Source organism: Eleutherodactylus coqui, chromosome 8 (assembly GCF_035609145.1).
Source record: "Eleutherodactylus coqui strain aEleCoq1 chromosome 8, aEleCoq1.hap1, whole genome shotgun sequence".
In the NCBI taxonomy this organism is placed as follows: domain Eukaryota; kingdom Metazoa; phylum Chordata; class Amphibia; order Anura; family Eleutherodactylidae; genus Eleutherodactylus; species Eleutherodactylus coqui.
In genome coordinates, this window is record NC_089844.1 from 69,183,257 (window position 1) to 69,201,754 (window position 18,498).

Consider the following 18,498-nt stretch of genomic DNA (forward strand, 5'->3'; position numbering starts at 1 on the left):
GCCCATGCTACTTCTGGAATGCATGACATCAGGCTTCCCAGGAGGGACATGGCTTCCCGAATTGTGCATGATTGTTACCGTAGGAAGGTTTTGACCAGCCGTCGGATCTTTTGTATTTTTTCCTCGGGCAGGCAGGAGCGTTGAGATTCTGAGTTAAGTGTGTTATACCCAGAAATGTTTTCTCTTTGCTGGGATCTAAGCTGGATTTTTCCCAGTTTATGATCCATCCTAGGGACTGGAGAAGTTCTAGCACCATCTCCAGGTGTTTCGTTAGGAGTTCTCTGGACCCTGCTATTATCAAAATATCATCCAGGTAGGGTATTATTAGGACCGATTTCTTCCTCAGGTAGGCGGCTACCTCTGCCATAATTTTGGTAAAAATTCTGAGTGCTGAGGAGATCTCGAAAGGCAGGCATCTGAACTGATGGTGCTCTATTCATCCGCCCATATCCACTGCAAACCTTAGGTATTTCTGGGACCCCTCGTGGATCGGCACGTGGAAATAAGCATCTTTTAGATCGATAGACGCCATGTAGGCCCCTCTGGGAATCAACTTTATTGTTGAGGAGATGGACTCCATTTTGAATTTTCTGTACTTGACGAAGGCGTTCAGAGGCTTCAGGTTTACTATCATCTGCTGTTTCCCACAGGGTTTTCTTATTAGGAAGAGCCTGGAATAATGGCCCCGGGTTTCTTCGTTCTGCGGTACAGGGATATTGCGTTTAACTGTTGTAGCTCCCGAACGCTTCATCTTAGTAGGTGTAATTGTTGCCCTGAGCCTCCCGTGGTGATGTATTTCCTTCTGGGGAGGGATAACAGTTCTATCCGGTATCCCTGCTGTAGGATCTTTGGGATCCATGTGCCTTCGCAGATCGCGGCCCATCGATCCGCAAAGCTCCCCAGCCTTGTCCCCATGGGGATGGCATCAGGGTCTCTGCTTTGGCTCCCCCTGGTGGGGGTTAAAGAGGAAGTTCCTTCCTCTGCCCCCCTTGGGGTAACTCCAGCGGCCCGTCTTGCCCTTGCCTCGGTAGGTCTCGGGCTGTTGCGCTGGGGCCCGAAAGAAGGTCTTCCCTCTCTGTTGTTTTTCTTCCGGGAATCCCCTCTTTCTGTCGGCCGCCTTCTCAAGGATTTTGTCTAAGTCCGGTCCAAACAGAAACTGGCAAGGAGGCGTGGCTTGCAGATGTCGGGATAGGTCGCTTCTCCGGCGAGCTCCCGCATCCCTTACCTTAAACGGCACTCAGAGGCACCACTGAGCAGTAAAAGGTGACCGCCCGATACCCCATGGGCAAGAAGAGGCTCCCGCGCTCACAGTCCTGCACTCCGATAAGCCGCGGAGGCACCCTGGAACGGTTCCTAGGCAGCGGGAGTGAGACCGCCAGCGGAGGCAAGATGTCGCCGGCTCCCACGAGGCTCCGATCACAGGAGCACCAGGACAATGCTGAGCCGGCTCAACACTCTGGACATCGGGAGGAGAAGCAGGGCAGCCGGAACAAGCACAGACCAAGCTCACCGGCATGGGAAGAAAGCCCCCAGCCCCGCAGAGAAGGCTGGAGCAGCAGGAGGGAGACAGAGACCCAGAAGGCGCAGTGAGTAACCCTGGCAGCAGCTCCTATATGCAGCAGAGCCCAATACTGCACACATCACAGTCGCCCTTAGCTGATGGGGGTAGTAGTCCCCGCTGGCCTCCCTCCCCAGCATCAAGTACAGCCAGCAGCCCAAAACAAAAGGAAGGAAGAGGCTCCCTAGACAAAATAAATGAGGAGGCTTGGAAGAGCCGGATCATGGTCATTCCCACAAAAAAAGATCTTGACCTATTTTTCCAGAGGCTAGAATCATCCAACAAGAAAGCCCTAGAAAGCATTCACCAAGATATGCAACACTTAGGTCATCGTATACTACAAGTTAAGGAGACGCAGGAGGGCGCGGCAGCCATCTTGGAAACACATAGACAGGCAATAGAAGCACAGGCTGACCAAATCTCTGGCATTATTATGCATTTAGATGATTTGGAAAACAGAAACAGGCGAAACAACCTGAGGATTCGGGGTCTGCCGGAGGAAGTAGAGGGGCAACACCTTGAATCATGGGCTCAGTCCTTTTTCCAACAGCTGCTTAATCGTAAAGCAGAGGACCGTATTGAAATTGATCGAATACATAGGGCGCTTGGCCCCAGAGCCACTGATCCCAACAGGCCAAGGGACATTATCTGCAGAGTCCATTTTTATAGAGATAAAGATGCGATCTTACGTAAGGCCAGAGAGAAAGGGGACTTACAACACGAAGGAAGGCCAATAATCCTCCTGCAGGATCTCGCACGCCACACATTGAGAATGAGAGGAGCCCTCAGACCTCTGCTGACAACCCTGAAAGCTAAAGGAATCCCATATAGATGGGGATTTCCTTTTTCATTAACAACAAACAAAGACGGGAAGACTGCAGTGTTTCGGTCCGCCGGCGACCTCCCCAACTTTCTGGGTACCTTCCAACTACCTACAGTACCTACAGTCCTGGCCCCTACAGCACAAGAACAATGGCAGACCGTGTGGGCCAGAGCTCGATGAGAGAAACCATCACCCAAAAATACCTGAGCCCCTATCACCCCATCGCAAAAGATTACCGTTCCCTTAGGACCAAGTACATACCGGCCTGACGATATAAATGGAACTTTCTGGACACAGTCCCGCAACTGCACATAATCTTAATTGAGTGTCAACACAAGGGACTGACCAACAATTATCTCCTGTTGACACCCAGGAATTCACGGGAGTCCAACCTGCTTATCATAGAGCGGACACTTGGCCACATGTGCGGGCGGGGGACCGCCTTAATCTCTTCAAGGACAGAAATTAGTTTACCTGATTATTATTATTAATGTTCGGTTCTATTTGTTGGTGCCTCTGGTGCCTTAGCCCAAGGCCCCGAAAAGGGCCAGTAGCAAACCGATAAAGGTCGAGTTGTGGGGGGGCGTGGGGGTTCCATGCCTGTCCTGACCGGTGCCTCCGCGTTCCTCACACAGGGCGACCAATCGCATCTTGAGCGAATACTGGTACCTGCTGACCAGTAGTTCTTCCTGACTGCAGACGCAGCAGCTATACTCTGCGCAAGGACCCATCCTTAGGGCCCTTACCTTTTAACTTTTTCCCCCTTCTCAGGGCTATAACCCACTCATGCCTATACTCTATGTATCCCTCTCAAATCCCCACACTGAACTGCCCACCCTAAATTTACCCGCCTCAAAGTTCCACCTTTCATGATATAAGATGATGGCTAAGATCATCTTTTGCACTTTCAACGCTAGGGGTCTGAACGGGCCTTCAAAGAGGACAGATCGTGGACCACCTACACCGTAAGGGGACTATGATCGTCTTCTTACAGAAGATGCACTTCCAGGAGTCGAAAATACCTAACTGCAAGTATCGACATTACACGACATGGTACCACAGCCCACATCCAGATAAGGCGGGCGGCACGTCTATAGCAATTCACAAACGGTTGCCTCACAAATTAATAGACATGGAGAAAGACAAAAAAGGGAGATTTATATTCCTAAAAATTCAAGTAGATAACGAAATTTTAACGCTGGCAAATGTTTATTTTCCAAACCAGGAACAGAAGCGTTTTGAAATCCGAGTGCGGGGGGCCCTGGCGACCTTTGCGGGAGGATCTTCCATCATACTCGGTGGAGACTTTAATCTGGCTATGGACCCGAAAAAGGACACCCCTGGGGGTAAGTCTGGGATCTCCCCCTCAGCACTACACAGAATTAGAATAGAATTAGCCAACCTCAAACTGATAGATTTATGGAGGGTCCTACACCTAGGGGAGAGGGACTTTAGTTTTCACTCAATAGCCCATAATAGCTACCATAGGCTAGATTATTTATTCATCTCCCACAAATTGTTAGATAGAACACCAGCGGCAAACATGGCTCCTTCATCTGGTCTGACCATGCTCCGGTCTGGGGATCACTGACCAGGAGGCAAACGGGTGACTCGAACCCTTCCTGGCAACTTAATGATAATTTGCTGGAGGATGGGGCGTGCCTGCGTGACATACAGCAAGCCATCGACACGTTTGTAGAAGTCCATAACACAGACACAACAGCAGCTCCACTGAAATGGGAGGCCCTTAAATGCGTCCTCAGGGGAATTTTTATCTCCCATGGGACATGTCTTAAAAAAATGAGGACAGCCAAGTTAGAGGGGTTACTCGCACAATTAAATAGTCTGGAGTCAACTAACAAAAACACCCTCAGACAACATCGCAGCAGAAATTTCAATAACCAGAAATTAACATATTACGCATACTAGACCAAGCATCATTATGCCAAAGAGATAAAACAAAAGGGTGGCACTACGAACATGGGGACAAAAGTGGCAAAGGCCTCGCAAGGGCACTTAATCCGAGATCACCCAAAAATATGTCTTTGAGGTGCATAAACCGGGGAAAGGGATAGTCCACAGTAATACGGAGATCCTTGAAAGTTTCCACACATATAATCAGGAACTATACAACCATAGGAAACATCCAGAGGGCCCCACAGGAAACCTAGAGAGCGACAGGAATACATACGTGGTCAAACATACACGCATACACATCTCAAGAGACGACGCACATGCATTAGAGGAGGACTTCACCCTACAGGAGTTGAAAGAAGCAATAACATCATTAAAAGTAGGAAAAAGCCCAGGCCCTGATGGCTTTTCGTCCCGTTCTTATAAAATCTGCATGGAACACCTGGCTCCTCTGATGCTGGAGGCATTTAATGCAGTCTCCAGGACATGTCCCTTCCCGGCACAGGCGCTGCAAGCAATCATCACAGTGCTACCCAAACTTGACAAAGACCCAACAAGTTGAGGAAACTATAGACCGATCTCGCTATTGAATATTGACACCAAACTATTCTCTAAATTAATAGTGGGACGCCTACGAAACTATATCCCAACTCTAATCCACGGAGATCAGGTTGGCTTTGTGCCAGGAAGGGAGGCAGGAGATAACACCATAAGAACTATAGCGTTGGTCTCGAGGGCCACTAAGTCAAGGGATCCCATGTGCCTGCTGTCGGTCGACGCCGAAAAAGCCTTCGACAGAGTAGAATGGAGTTTTTTGGAAGCGGTGCTAAAACGGATCGGACTAGGCCCGAGATTTCTAGGGTGGATAATGGCACTATACAATAACTCATCGGAGAGAATCCGGGTAAACGGCAGACTCTCACAGCAGGTACAGATAGGGAATGGAACGAGGCAGGGCTGTCCGCTGTCTCCTTTTCTATATATTCTAGTGGAGACAATGGCAAACGCCCTCAGGGCGAACCCCAGCATCAGAGGAGTACAGATAGCTAAAAATGAACAGAAGGTTGCACTCTATGCTGACGACCTCCTGTTATATCTTTCAAACCCAAGAATAGCCCTCCCCAATGTGTTAGAAGAGTTTCGGAAATTTGGACGGCTTTCTAATTTTAAAGTCAATTTAAGTAAGTCAGAAATTTTAAATGTCAGTGTGCCTGAACCAGAGGAGAGAGCCCTACGGGCATCTTTCCCGTTCAAGTGGATAAAGGAGGGAATTAAATATTTAGGAATAAATATTACACCGAGATCAGAGGACCTCTTCTTAAAAAAATCACCAACCACTCTTGGCAAAACTAGAAAAAGACTTAGATAGATGGTGTGCGGTACCCCTCTCTTGGTTTGGCAGAATCAGTTCCATAAAGATGAACATCCTCCCTAGATTGTTGTATGTCATGCAGACCCTGCCAATACCCCTCCCGGGGACCTTCTTAAATAAAACCAGGAAGTTAATAATGAGATTTATCTGGGGCTCAGGACGGCCTAGACGGAATTGGAGAGCCCTCACAGGCCATAAAGAGAAAGGTGGCATGGGAGTCTCGAACATCACTTTATACTATAGGGCCACACTGACCAGACGCATATTAGAACTAACGCAGGGAGGGTCACAAAAACGATGGGTGACCATGGAAAGGGAGGCAGCTCACCATTGTGTGTCCGGGCTAATTTGGATCCCGGGAAAGGGGAAATATAAGGATGTAGGCCTATCCCCATTTACAGAAGGGATATTCACAGCCTGGACGGGATGGGCCACAAGAATGGGACTGATCAGAAGACCTGGTCCGCTAACACCGCTGGTGGGCAACAAAGACATTCCAACATTTAATAGGGACTCTTCCCTGGTAGATATGCTAAAAGGGGGTCAATCAGTAGATATTCCCAGGGTGAGAGACATGACGGAGAAGGGTAAACTAAAAACGCTAGAGGAGATTTTGGCGGGAAGGGGATCCTCGGCCGGAGCATGGTATCAGTACTTACAGCTGGGCCATTACATAAGATCATTGGGAGGAAACCAACTATTAGGGGCCGACCCAACTCCCTTTGAAAGCCAATATGTCCTAAACCCATCCACGAAGGGAAGTACATCCGATCTATACCACTTTATGGTAGAGAGGGACACACAGAGAAGTGGGATAGCCTTAGAGAGAGAATGGGCGGCAGAGCTGGACCATTTACCCCAGGAGGAGGCCTGGAAAAAAGCGTTTACCCTTACACACAAATTGAGTACGTCCAGCAGAGCGCAAGAGCTGAACTATAAGATCTTAATCAGATGGTATAGGACACCGGAGGGGCTCGCCAGAATGTACCCCCAGCACTCGGATTCCTGTTGGAGATGCCAGTCGGAAAGAGGTACCTATATTCACATGTGGTGGTCGTGTCCGCTGATCTGCCCTCTCTGGCGGGAGGTGGGAGCTCTTTACTCCTGGGTTAGTGGGAGGTCTCTTCGATTGACACCGGAGGTGGCCCTGCTCTCGATGTTCCCCGGGTCCTTAGCAAGTGCCAAGAAATCACTGCTAAAATTTTTCATATTAGCGACCCGTCAGGTGATCTCGAGAAATTGGAAGGCTACGGCGGTACCTTCTAGACTAATGTGGTTGGAAACGATAGACCAGATAGGGCATATGGAAGAATTATGTGCCAGAGACGAGTTGAGACATAGCAAATACCTAGCGATATGGACTGTATGGATCTCTCGGAGGGAGGCAGTGGAGATATCCACTTGGACACAAGCAGGATCAATTCCTCACACAAGATTCCGTACCATTTAAGTATAGACGGAACCAACTGACGCGAATTAGATTAGCGGGGATGGGCAGTTCAGTCCCCCCCCCCCCCCCCCCCCATCTTGCTTTCCAAACCCCATTCTTTTACTTCCTATCTTGGACTCTCTTTTTTCTTGAGCTAATACACCTTGAGTCTCTACTGGAGGTGTATTGGAACATTCCATTAATTTGCAAAGTTTAAGTTGCATATTGAAATCGGTTAGTAAATGTTAAGTTAATTAATAACAAAGAACAGAAGACAAGAAGTGACTGCAGAGAAGCTTTATTTACTTATTTGTTTGCAAGCAAAAGACCGAGATAATGCTATAAATTGGCCTGGATTGTAGGCCTTACTGATATTGGCTTTATAAAAATTACAAAACAAATAAATACATTTTGAACCACAAACAGAAACTGACTGTAGAACGGGAGGGCGCATAGTTTGTTTTTAGAGGCTAGGTCGCCTGACCACGACTTCAGCCATAACACCCTTCTGGCAGAGTTAGACCGGGCTGTAGCTTTAGCCGAGAATTTGACTGTGTCAGCCGCTGCATCTGCTAGGAAGTTTGTTGCCATCCGCAGGATAGGGAGAGAGTTTAGGATCTGTTCCCTTGGAGTCTTATTTGTTAAATGCTGCTCCAGCTGTTTTAGCCATACCCCCAGAGTCCGCGCCACGCAAGTGGCTGCGATCCCTGGTCTGAGTATGTTTGCCACTGCCTCCCATGATTTCTTTAGGAGGCCTTCAGCTTTGCGATCCATTGGATCCTTTAATTGTGCGGCGTCCTCGAAGGACAGGGTCGTCCTCCTAGCTACTTTGGCCACTGGGACATCTACCTTGGGTACCTCCTCCCAGCATGCGCAAATTTCATCCTCGAATGGGTACCTTCTTTTTACCCCTCTAGCGGAGAAGGAACCTGCGTCGGGTTTCTTCCACTCTTTTTGGATAATTCTAGTAATATTTTTGTGGACAGGGAAGGTATGCCCATGCCTCTCCCCCAGTCCCCCGAATATCTCATCTTGCAGGGTGTGTGGTTCTCTGGACTCTTCCATTTTTAGCGTAGCCCTGACCGACTTAATCAGTTCTGTTAAGTTGTCCTGGTGGAATAGGTATTTTTTGTAGTCCTCATCGTCTGAGGACTCCTCGGCTGCCGGTTCCTTTTGTTCCAACCCGATTGAACTCTCGGAGTCGGAAGGCTCCTCGGGAATATACGCCTTTTTCTGGCGCTTAGCCCCTGCTGGCGGCGCTATCTGCGACGTTAGAGCTGATCGAACCTCCTCTTTCACCAGCTTCCTAACGTCCTCCATGAATCCCCCCGATTCCTCTTTGACTAGCCTAGCTACGCCCGCCTTGCATAGAGGCCTCTGGTACGTAGCTGGCAGTCTTGTCTCGCACTCCATGCATTTTTTGAGTTTTGTTCTGGGGGGGGACGTCTTTTTTATTCCCCTGACAAAAGAGAGCATTTTTTGCGGGTAAACATGCAATTCCCCACATACAGTACATTGGATTTTGCATTGTGTTTTTTTGCCACACTGGCTACTTACGGCCGCTGTGGCTGTTTCAGCTGTCTCTGGTGCTGGAGCACTCATTAGTATACCAGTACTGCAGACACCCTGTGACCTGGTCCACCTTCTAGCTTCTCTCAGGTTCCTTTATTTTGAATTTTGGCACTCCTGCGCTAAGCCCCGCCCCCTCCGTACACCTCCTGACGCGAGTGTGACGACGACATCGGGCTGGACACATGATGCGACGCCCCGCCCCCCGCAAGGGGCTTCCTGGAGCGCCGCGCTCTGTCTATACGAGGAGGACCGAAGCTCCCGCTTTGTACCCCCCATGGGCCGCCGCGGGAGGAACCTGGCCCGGGGGCTACCACCCCATGTGGCGTCCCGGGAATCGTCTGGCTGGAAGGGAGGATAGGCTGATGCACTGCCCTCTGATCCGCTCGTGAGTAGGCTTCCGGCTGGCTTCACCAGCCCCTCTCAGAGATCCTGCCTCCTGGCAGGACAGGAGGACACTGAGGAAAGTGGGGAAGGGGGGGAGCTTTTAACCTCTCAGTGTGTTCGTGTCCTATCAGGAGGAGGCCATTTCAAGTGGTGCTGTCGTGGAGACGACTGGGGAAAAAACATGAAAAAGAAGTACAGCTCTCAAGGAAGCGAAGCATGAAGCCGCCCTTAATACTTTTCTCTTTAGGGCGATAGAGCAATTTCTCCACATACTTTAAAGTCCAAATGGTTAGACAAAAGTACTATTTTCATTTGTCTTTTAAACAGTTCTTTCATGATGGTGTTAAGAGTTCAGTGGCTGCTAATGAAGAAGTTACCCAGAACCAAAATGTTTTTAATCCTTCAATGGGTTTGTGATAACGGGGTAATTGAACTCTAGTTTCTTCTTACATTTCGTATCCTGTTGTAGCAAACTAGAAATAAAAGATTAAATATATCCATTTTTTAAAATTCATTTAAGCTTGAATAAGATGTGAATGAGATCTATAGCTGAGCATGGACGGATCTACTTTAATCAGCCATCTTGAAAGGCTTCATTAAAAGTTAAAGATTATGGTACCAAAATAACGCTTTTCTCCATCTAGATCTAGAGAATTTCTGACTTGCCAATTGAAGTGCATTTTTCAGAGTTTTTTTTCTCTCGTGAGTATAGGTATAATAATTAAAACATTATTTTTAATAAACTACATAAAAATATCAGATCCACAAATAAGGTGATAAAATGGCAACGGTAAAAAAAAAAAAACTGCCAAACTGTTGCAGTCACGACTATGTACATACACAGGGAGGCCAACCATATGATCTGCAATGTCTGTAGAGAAAGAATGGCATCTAAATTATATCCTCTAATTATAGTCTTGGCTAATTAAATGTTAAATGTGTTTTGCAGGCGAATACTAACCTCAGGTCAAACATTCATCAGCTGGGGTTCACCGCCGCTGCCACTATACACAGAAGAACAGAGTGGGAGCCGCTGCTCCAATCCCTGTGTAGTGGCCAGCTCTTGTAACTTCAGGTGTTGCTCTCATTGAGAGCTGTACCTGCACTTACTAGCACCAGCCACTAAACAGGGGTCAGAAAAGCAGCTTCCACTCCATACCCCAATTTGTACCGACAATAATAGTGGACACCCGACCAGCTGACTGGTTGGGGTCCTTGGCAGGGGATCACAACCAATCAACTATAAAGGACTTATCCAGAATATAGGTTATCAATAATAGTATTTCCCTGAAAACACCCTTTAACTAGGGCCATATTGCGCACAGGGTTACCCTTATCAGGGCAGTGGCCCCATATCTGGACTTCAGAGCTATTTCGATACTAGGACATTGTAGGGCAAGTACTATACTGCAACAATTTTGCATCTTTTGATAATTATTTTATATATGTAGTTCATTAAAATTACATCTTAATATTAGCATTATACCTCTACCCCATTGTTATGATTGATCCTATATATTGGTGGAGTTTAATGAGACTGTTCTATATGCACTATATGGACAAAAGTATTTGAACACTACAGAAAATCAGCAAATATGCAAATACTGAGTTTGCCGAACAGTATGCTGGAAAGGGCATGGGCATAAAATAAAAAGCTGCTCATTTTGTAATAAGCATTCATCCGGTCAAGGACTTGTGGGACAAACTGGAGCGACGGGTACGACTCCACCACCCACGCCCATCTTCACAACAATCTCTTCTCACAGCCTTGCATGAGGAATGGCGAGCTCTTCCTGCCCAGACTTACAGAGAACTTGTGGAGAGTATGCCTTGACATGTTACCGCTGCAATACAAGCAAAAGGAGGGCCGACACGTTACTAAATAGAAGAATAAAGCACTTTTTCTGAAAAACATGCAGTGACCAAATACTTTTTGTCCACATAGTGTATACCTTGTACGTTTTCTCTTGTGGAAATAGAATACGTCCTCTTCTCATAATGAATCATGTACTGGTAGTCAATGGGGATGGTTGTGCAGCACCAGATGCTCCAATCTTTTATTAACTGCTGTGATGTCTGTCCTCGGGATTCATAAATCACAGCCAGACAACTAGCCCTATCATGTCAAGACAACTCACAGAAATTCTTCAAATAATACTTTTTCCCAGCAATCAATGTTTACAAACAGTTATATATGTGTCTGTTTCATTCAGTATCAATGGGATTAAATTTGAATCTGGCATCGGAGACCTGTTTTCTAAGGCTATGTTCCCATGTGGGACATATCAATTAAAAACAAATCACACCCAGCAGCCATACTTACTGATATACTAGCACAAAATACAAGGGTAGGTATAGACCTTACATCTCTCAGCATGCAGACAGCCAAATTGCAATACAGAGAATTGATGGACTTACAACTAGAGATGAGCGAGTATACTCGCAAAGGCTAACTATTCGAGCGAGTAGTGCCTTAGCCGAGTATCTCCCCGCTCGTCTCTAAAGATTCGGCTGCCGGCGCAGGTGACAGGTGAGTTGCAGCGGTGAGCAGGGGGGAGCGGGGGTGGGGGGTGGAAGAGAGAGATCTCCCCTCCGTTCCTCCCCGTCGGCCCCCGAATCTTTAGAGACGAGCGGGGAGATACTCGCCTAAGGCACTACTCGCTCGAGGAGTAGTTAGCCTTAACGAGTATACTCGCTCATCTCTACTTACAGCTGAAGTGTATTGCACCATGCAGGCTTACAGCCTATTAATGATGCCACATGGGTTTCATCCCGGCAAGTATAATACTAAGCAGCCACTCCCCTTAATATATGGTAGGTATAAGAGTGGTTGTTCATCAGTATTTTGCACTTTTGCCATGCTCCTCCGTATTTCAATTTGGCTGTCCTGAGGGATGCAGTGTTTATACCTGCCCTTGTATTTTGTATCAGTATATCAGTAAGTATGGCCACTTGAAGAGGGTTTTTTTTCGCTTCTACCGTGTTTCCCTGAAAAGAAGACCTAGTAGAGGTTTTGTTAAAGTGCTAAATATAAGGCCTCCCCCAAAAGTAAGACCTAGCTCTGTCTCTGCTGTGATGAGCTCCCCCTGGTGTTTGGAAGCTGCAGTACGGTCCCTGCTGTACAAGTGGTCCAGGAACGGCTGTGGGTGATCGTTACAGTCTCCAGACGGTGTGTATGAGCCAGGTACTTTACAGCCCTAATTTTTTGTGGCAATGTGTGTGAGTCAAGCAACCAGTGTGTTACTTTGATTCCTTATGGGGTGAATGTTACAGTCTCCAGTGTGTACATGGAAATAATGGTAGTAACAAGAAATTATTGAAAGGATTCACAGTTTGTCTGGTTATGCTGGTTTGTGATGACAACTACTGTACAGTATATAATAAAATGTTCATGTAAATTCTTCTTCATGGAAAAAATAAGACATCTCCTGAAAATAAGACCTAGCGCAACTTTAGGAGCAAAAATTAATACGAAACACAGTCTTATTTTTGGGGAAACTGGGTAGTATCAGATTATTATACTTTTATCCAATATACTACTATCCAAGGAATTACTCTGAATTATGAAATGTGATATAAAGCAATAAATGGAATGGGCAGACTACCATACCCAGAGAGATTAGTAAAATTAGGTTATTTAGTTTAGAAAAAAAAATTATGACTAATGGACAACCTAATAACTATGTATGAATATATCAGGGGACAATACAGGGATCTCTCCTATTAGCTAGTTATACCAAGGACTGCAACAAGGGGGGGCCCTCTACGTCTAGAGGAAAGGTTTCTACACTGACATACAGCTAGAACTCTAACTTGTCTGTGATTACTTGTCATCGAACATTAATTTAAAGGTGTTGTATTAGAACTCACTTTTATCACATATCCATAGAATGTTGAGATTCTCATGTCTGGATCACTGCACCCTACAGCAACATAGTATTTTAGGCTGAAAAGAAAAAAGACTTGAGTACATCCAGAGCAGCTGATTTTCTTGCGCTGTTGATCCAGAGGAAGGAAAAAACCCAATGAGATACAAGCCAATTCTCCTCATTTAGAGGAAGCAAAGTTCCTTCCCAACTCCAATCTGGCCATCAAAATAATCCCTGGATCACCGACCCTTCTGAGCAACCAGTGACTGTAACATGTAATATTGTTGCAATCAATGGCGTTGAGGCCCTTCTTGTATTTTTTTAGAAAGTTTGCTATCACCACGTCCTAAGGCAGAGATTTCCATAGTCTCACTGCTCTTTCAGTAAAGAATTCCCCTCTACGTTGGTGTAGAAACCTTCTTTCCTCTAGATGTAGAGGGCGCCCCCTTATTACAGTCACAATCTTGAATATAAATAGACTAGTAATCATTAGATTATTAAAGTACCAGTGTTTCTACATATCACACACACAGCTCCGTTACATGCGCGACACACACACAGCTTTGCTACGTGCACATCTGCTACATGAACATCACACAGCTTTGCAACATGCACGTCTCACACACATAGCTCTGCTACATGCATGTCACACACACACAGCACTGCTACATACATTGCTCACAACCGACATAGCAGAATCCTGCACACACTGATCACCCCCTGGACTCCTCCCACACAGCTGAATAATCACATGATGGTGACATCATCATAGGCCCTGTAAGCACACAGCTGCTGTCTGGCTCTGCATGTTTTCTACTTTAAAACCTATGATGATGGCACCATCATGTGATCAGGCGTGGAGAATGTAACACACTCACACACAGACAACTGGTGGTTAGTACTTTGATGATAGGAGAGAGGTCTTTGTATGGTCCCCTAATATCTTTATAGTTAGTTATTAGGCCATCTCTCCGTCAGCGTTTCTCTAAACTAAATAACCAAAATTTTGATTTTCTCTGGGAATTGCAGTCCGCCCATTCCATTTATCACATTTGCTGTCCACCTTTGAACTCGCTCAAGCTCTGATGTGTCGTCCTTAAATACCGGTGCCCAAAACTATACACAATATTCCATGTGTGGTCTAATTAATGACTTGTAAAGAGGAGGAACAATGTTCTCGACATGTGCCCCTAGCCCTCTTTTGATGCACCCCATTTGCCTTGCCAGCAGCTGCCTGACACTGGTCCAAGTAAAAATTACACATATTGCATTTTTAAAGGGGTTGTCCCGCGCCGAAACGGGGTTTTTTTTTTCAAACCATGTTTTTATGGGCTTTGGTTCCTACTCACAGACACTGGCAACAGAATATTCCCCTAAATCATGGTGTCCTGCTGCAACAACTAGGGAAATATCCTGATCTAGTGCCAGAATTCCTGATGTGTTACAGTGCAAGTGACACCAACCGAATTTTAAGCTGAGGGGGGGGGGGGGGGGGAGAGATTACTGCCAGCTTTGCTTCCCCTTGCTGCTGCTGTTGTGATCAGCTCCAATTTTCTGCTTCCAGTGTCGAGACCTAACTTCCGTCTCAGTTAGCGCTCATTGACAAATCTACGCCACTTCTGCCAAACGCCAATGTGCGTGAACCTGGAATTGAACACGCAGAGATTGTTCAGACAATCAGAGCTACACAAAACAGCGGGGCACTGGAGCAGCTTTCTTAGTTCTCTACTTCTGGATTCCAAGTGGGTGGGGTGTTGTGTAACGCCAGGGAACTCCTGCCAAGAGCAGCGCTAGCAGATGAAGCTTCAGGAAGAGGGGAGCCAGAAACACCGACTGATCCACAATCACAAGGATTAAGTAGGTGCTGAATGGAGCAGCCCTCTGTAGGGACAGGAAAAACCCTTGGGAGGGATTAACCGCTCTGCGCTTCTGCCCCAAATAGAAGGCAGGGAACAATTTCCATTGTGTGCTGTCATTAACCCCTTAACGACCAGCCCCATAGCCTTTTTACGTCCTGCCCAAGTGGGCTTTATTCTCTGAGGATGTAAAAACATGCATCATACAGAGAATAAAGCCCCGTGGGCTATGGACGTGACAGCTCCATGCTGTCGGTGCCCGCAGGTAGCCGACAGCATGGAGCTGTCATCCTGGGCTGCGGGCAGTCCCCCCCCGGCATTGCGATCGGCGCTATCCAACGGATAGCATTAGTTTAAAAAAAAGCTTAAAAAGTTAAAAGTTCAGCTGCCCTGATGGATTGGATCCATCAGGGCAGCTGAAATTACTCACCCGGCTTCCCTGATGTCTGCCGCGGAGAATGGGTCCTCCGGGACCCGGCCCGGCTCTTCTGCGCATGCGCGCCAGACGCATGCGCAGAAGAATGGGAACCCCCAGGGAGTTTAAAATCTCCTGGTTCCCGGCTCCTGAAGGTAGCCGGGAACCTGGGGATGTCCCCAGGCCCGCGATCGCCGCTATCCAGTGGATAGCGGTGATCGCGAAAAAGTTTTAAAAAAAGTAAAAATAAGGTTAATTTCACCTCCCCTCATGGATCCGATCCATGAGGGGAGGTGAAAATACTCACCCCTAGTCCTCAGCGGTGTCGCGGTCTTCCGGGACCCGAGTCCCCTTCTGCGCATGCGCGCCCTATGATTAACATCGGGTGCGTGCACAGAGGGGCTCAGGACCCGGGAAATTTAAAATCCCTTTGCTCCTGGCTGCCACAGTGATCATTTAAAGTAAAAATAAAGTGTAAAAAATAAAAAAAACACAAAGTTTAAAACGCTTACATTTCATCTCCCCTCACGGATCATATCCGTGAAGGAGGATGAAATTACATACCCAAGGCCCCCGGATTTATCCGCGGACCTTACCACAGCTTCTGCGCACGCGGCCGTCGCCAAAGCGGCAGACGCATGCGCAAAAGCCCTGGATTGCCAGGATAACTTAAAATCTCCCTGCTCTTAGCTACAAAACTTAGCCAAGAGCCTGGAAATTTCACTGGGGGCCGTGGTGAGCGGTTCCTGATCACGTGTTCACCGTCATCCAATGGATAATGGCGATCACATAAAAGTTTTAAAAAAAGTTAGTTTTATCTCCCCTCACCGATGTAAATCGGTGAGAGGAGATGAAACTTTACCGGAGGCCTCCGTATTTGCACCCCGACGCGATCCTCATCCGTGAACTTACCCGAATTCTGCACATGTGACCGCCGGCAAAATACCGGACACATGCGCAGGAGTCGGGGAGCCCAGGAAACTTAAAATCTCCTTGCTCTTGGCGACCAACGGTCGCCGAGAGCCTGGAGCAGTGACGGGTGGACTCGTTGAGCGGTCCCCCGTCACGTAATAAAAAAAGTAGCGATCTAACATAGGTTGGTCTCACATGACGGGATAGGAATTACGGATTCTGCATGCGTCTGATCCGCGGTATCACGCAGATCAATCGCATTGGATTACACAATTCCGCTCACATTAGCGGGTTGGAATTGCGTAATCCACTCGCAAAAAAGAAAACGCAACAGGTTCTATTTTACCGCAGCTATCCGCAGCATAGAGCCTATTGTGCTCCATGGTCACGGATATACCCGCAGCCCATACGCAACTACATTGTGTACGGGCTGCGGGTACCCGTGTCAAATCGCTAAGTGACAATGCGGGAAATACAAAAAAAAAAGTGTACTGCGCATGACCGCCTGCGTGAGAAGGCAGTTATGCGCAGTACATTACGCATCTGTACACAGGGTCACAGCAGAGTTCACAGCTGGGATCCGCCATGGGCCTCCGCATGCGGATTCCGCCTACGGCTGTGTGAGCCCGGCGTTATTCAGACCGCTACCTGTGATGTGTATTTTACAATAAGCCCCGGGATCGCTCGCCTTCATGCACTTCCAGGAGCAGCTTGTTGAGCTTCTTCTGTGTGAGACCGCCGCACCTCATCAAGCTTACGAAGACTCACGGAACGCCACTTTTTACACCCCATCCCTGCCGCTGAGGTCAAGAAATACCCCCTAAAAAAGCATGAGAGAGGAGGGGGGGGGGGGGGGGGGGGGATGCCCGGTTTTCTTGCCCCATGTGCCCAACCCAACCAGCCTCCGTAATTACCCGTCTTTGGACATAAAACGCAGTTTATGTTACTTTTATCTAATATTTAGGGAATGCCAAAAAATGGGGATGGCGGGGGGTATTTTTAGGAAGTCAATTTTTTCCCCCGTATAAGTGGGCAATGGGGCCTTGAATTTATTCAGTTGTACCCTGAAATCCAGCGGGCATTCCCTCCATTATGGGCCTAGCCATGTGTACTGTAAGTAGATTAGGGCCACAATGCGTAGGTTTCTGAACACGGGACAAACGGGGGTATCCATTTTGGGGTGAACGTCTTCATTCCTATGTACACTGTACAAAAAAACCCTGTTTTTAAATTGAAACAATTGCCAGAAAAATGAAAATCCTAATTTTTTCCTTCTGCTTGGCTTAGATTCATTCAAAAACTGTGAAGTCAAAAAAGTCATCGTACCCCTAGATAAATTCATTAAGGGGTCAACTTTTCAAAATGGGGTCACTTGTGGGCGTTCTCCATCGTTTTGGTCGCTCAAGGGCTCTACAAGTGGGCAATGGGGACTAAATCTCCTTCAAGCAAAATTTCTGTTCCAAAAGCCAGCGGTTGCTCCTTTCATTTTGGGCCCCATTGTGCATACAGACGTAATATTAGGGCCACAATGGGTATGTTTCTGAGCACGGGACAAACGGGTATCCATTCTGGGGTGCAAATCCTCATTTTCATGTGTACTATAGAAAAAAGTCCTGTCTTTAAAATGACATTTGCAAAAATATGAAATTTTAGTTTTTCTCCTCTAAATTGCATTGACTCCTAAAAAAAAAAACCAAACTGTGGGGTTAAAATACTCATGACACCCCTCAGTGAATACGTTAAGGGGTGCAGTTTTTAAAATGGGGTCACTTGTGGGGGTTTCTATCATTTTGACTCCTATGAGCCTTTCCAATTTTGGCTTGGTGTAGGAAAACAAAGTGTTCCTCAAAATGCTGATAAGTAATGTTAAATTTGTACGTCTCCTAAATGGTTAAAAAAAAACAAAAAACCATGAAAGTTTTTCCAATGTGCGCCCAAAATAAAGTAAACGGATGGAAATATATATCTTAGCAAAAATTTCTATATTATGTTTGCACATATTTGAGATATTGCAGTTGGAAATGTGAAAAAAAAAAGACGATTTTTTCAAAATTTTCCCAATTTTGGAGCTTTTAATAAATAAACAAAAATTCTATCGGTCTTTTTTTTCCGCCTAAATGAAGTACAACATGTGGCGAAAAAACAATGTCAGAATCGCTTGGATATGCAAAACCTTTCTGGTGTTTTTCCATGTTAAAGTGACACGTGTCAGATTTGCAAAATTTGGCCTGGTCATTAAGGCGCAAACAGGCTTGGTCACTAAGGGGTTATGGTGGGGGGGCTGAGTGGAAAAATACTAGCTTTTTTTTGCTTCCCTCTGGATCAACAAGGTAGGTTTGGAAACAGGCTGAACTTAAGGGAGAGGTCTTTTTTTCAGCCTTGCATACTATGTTA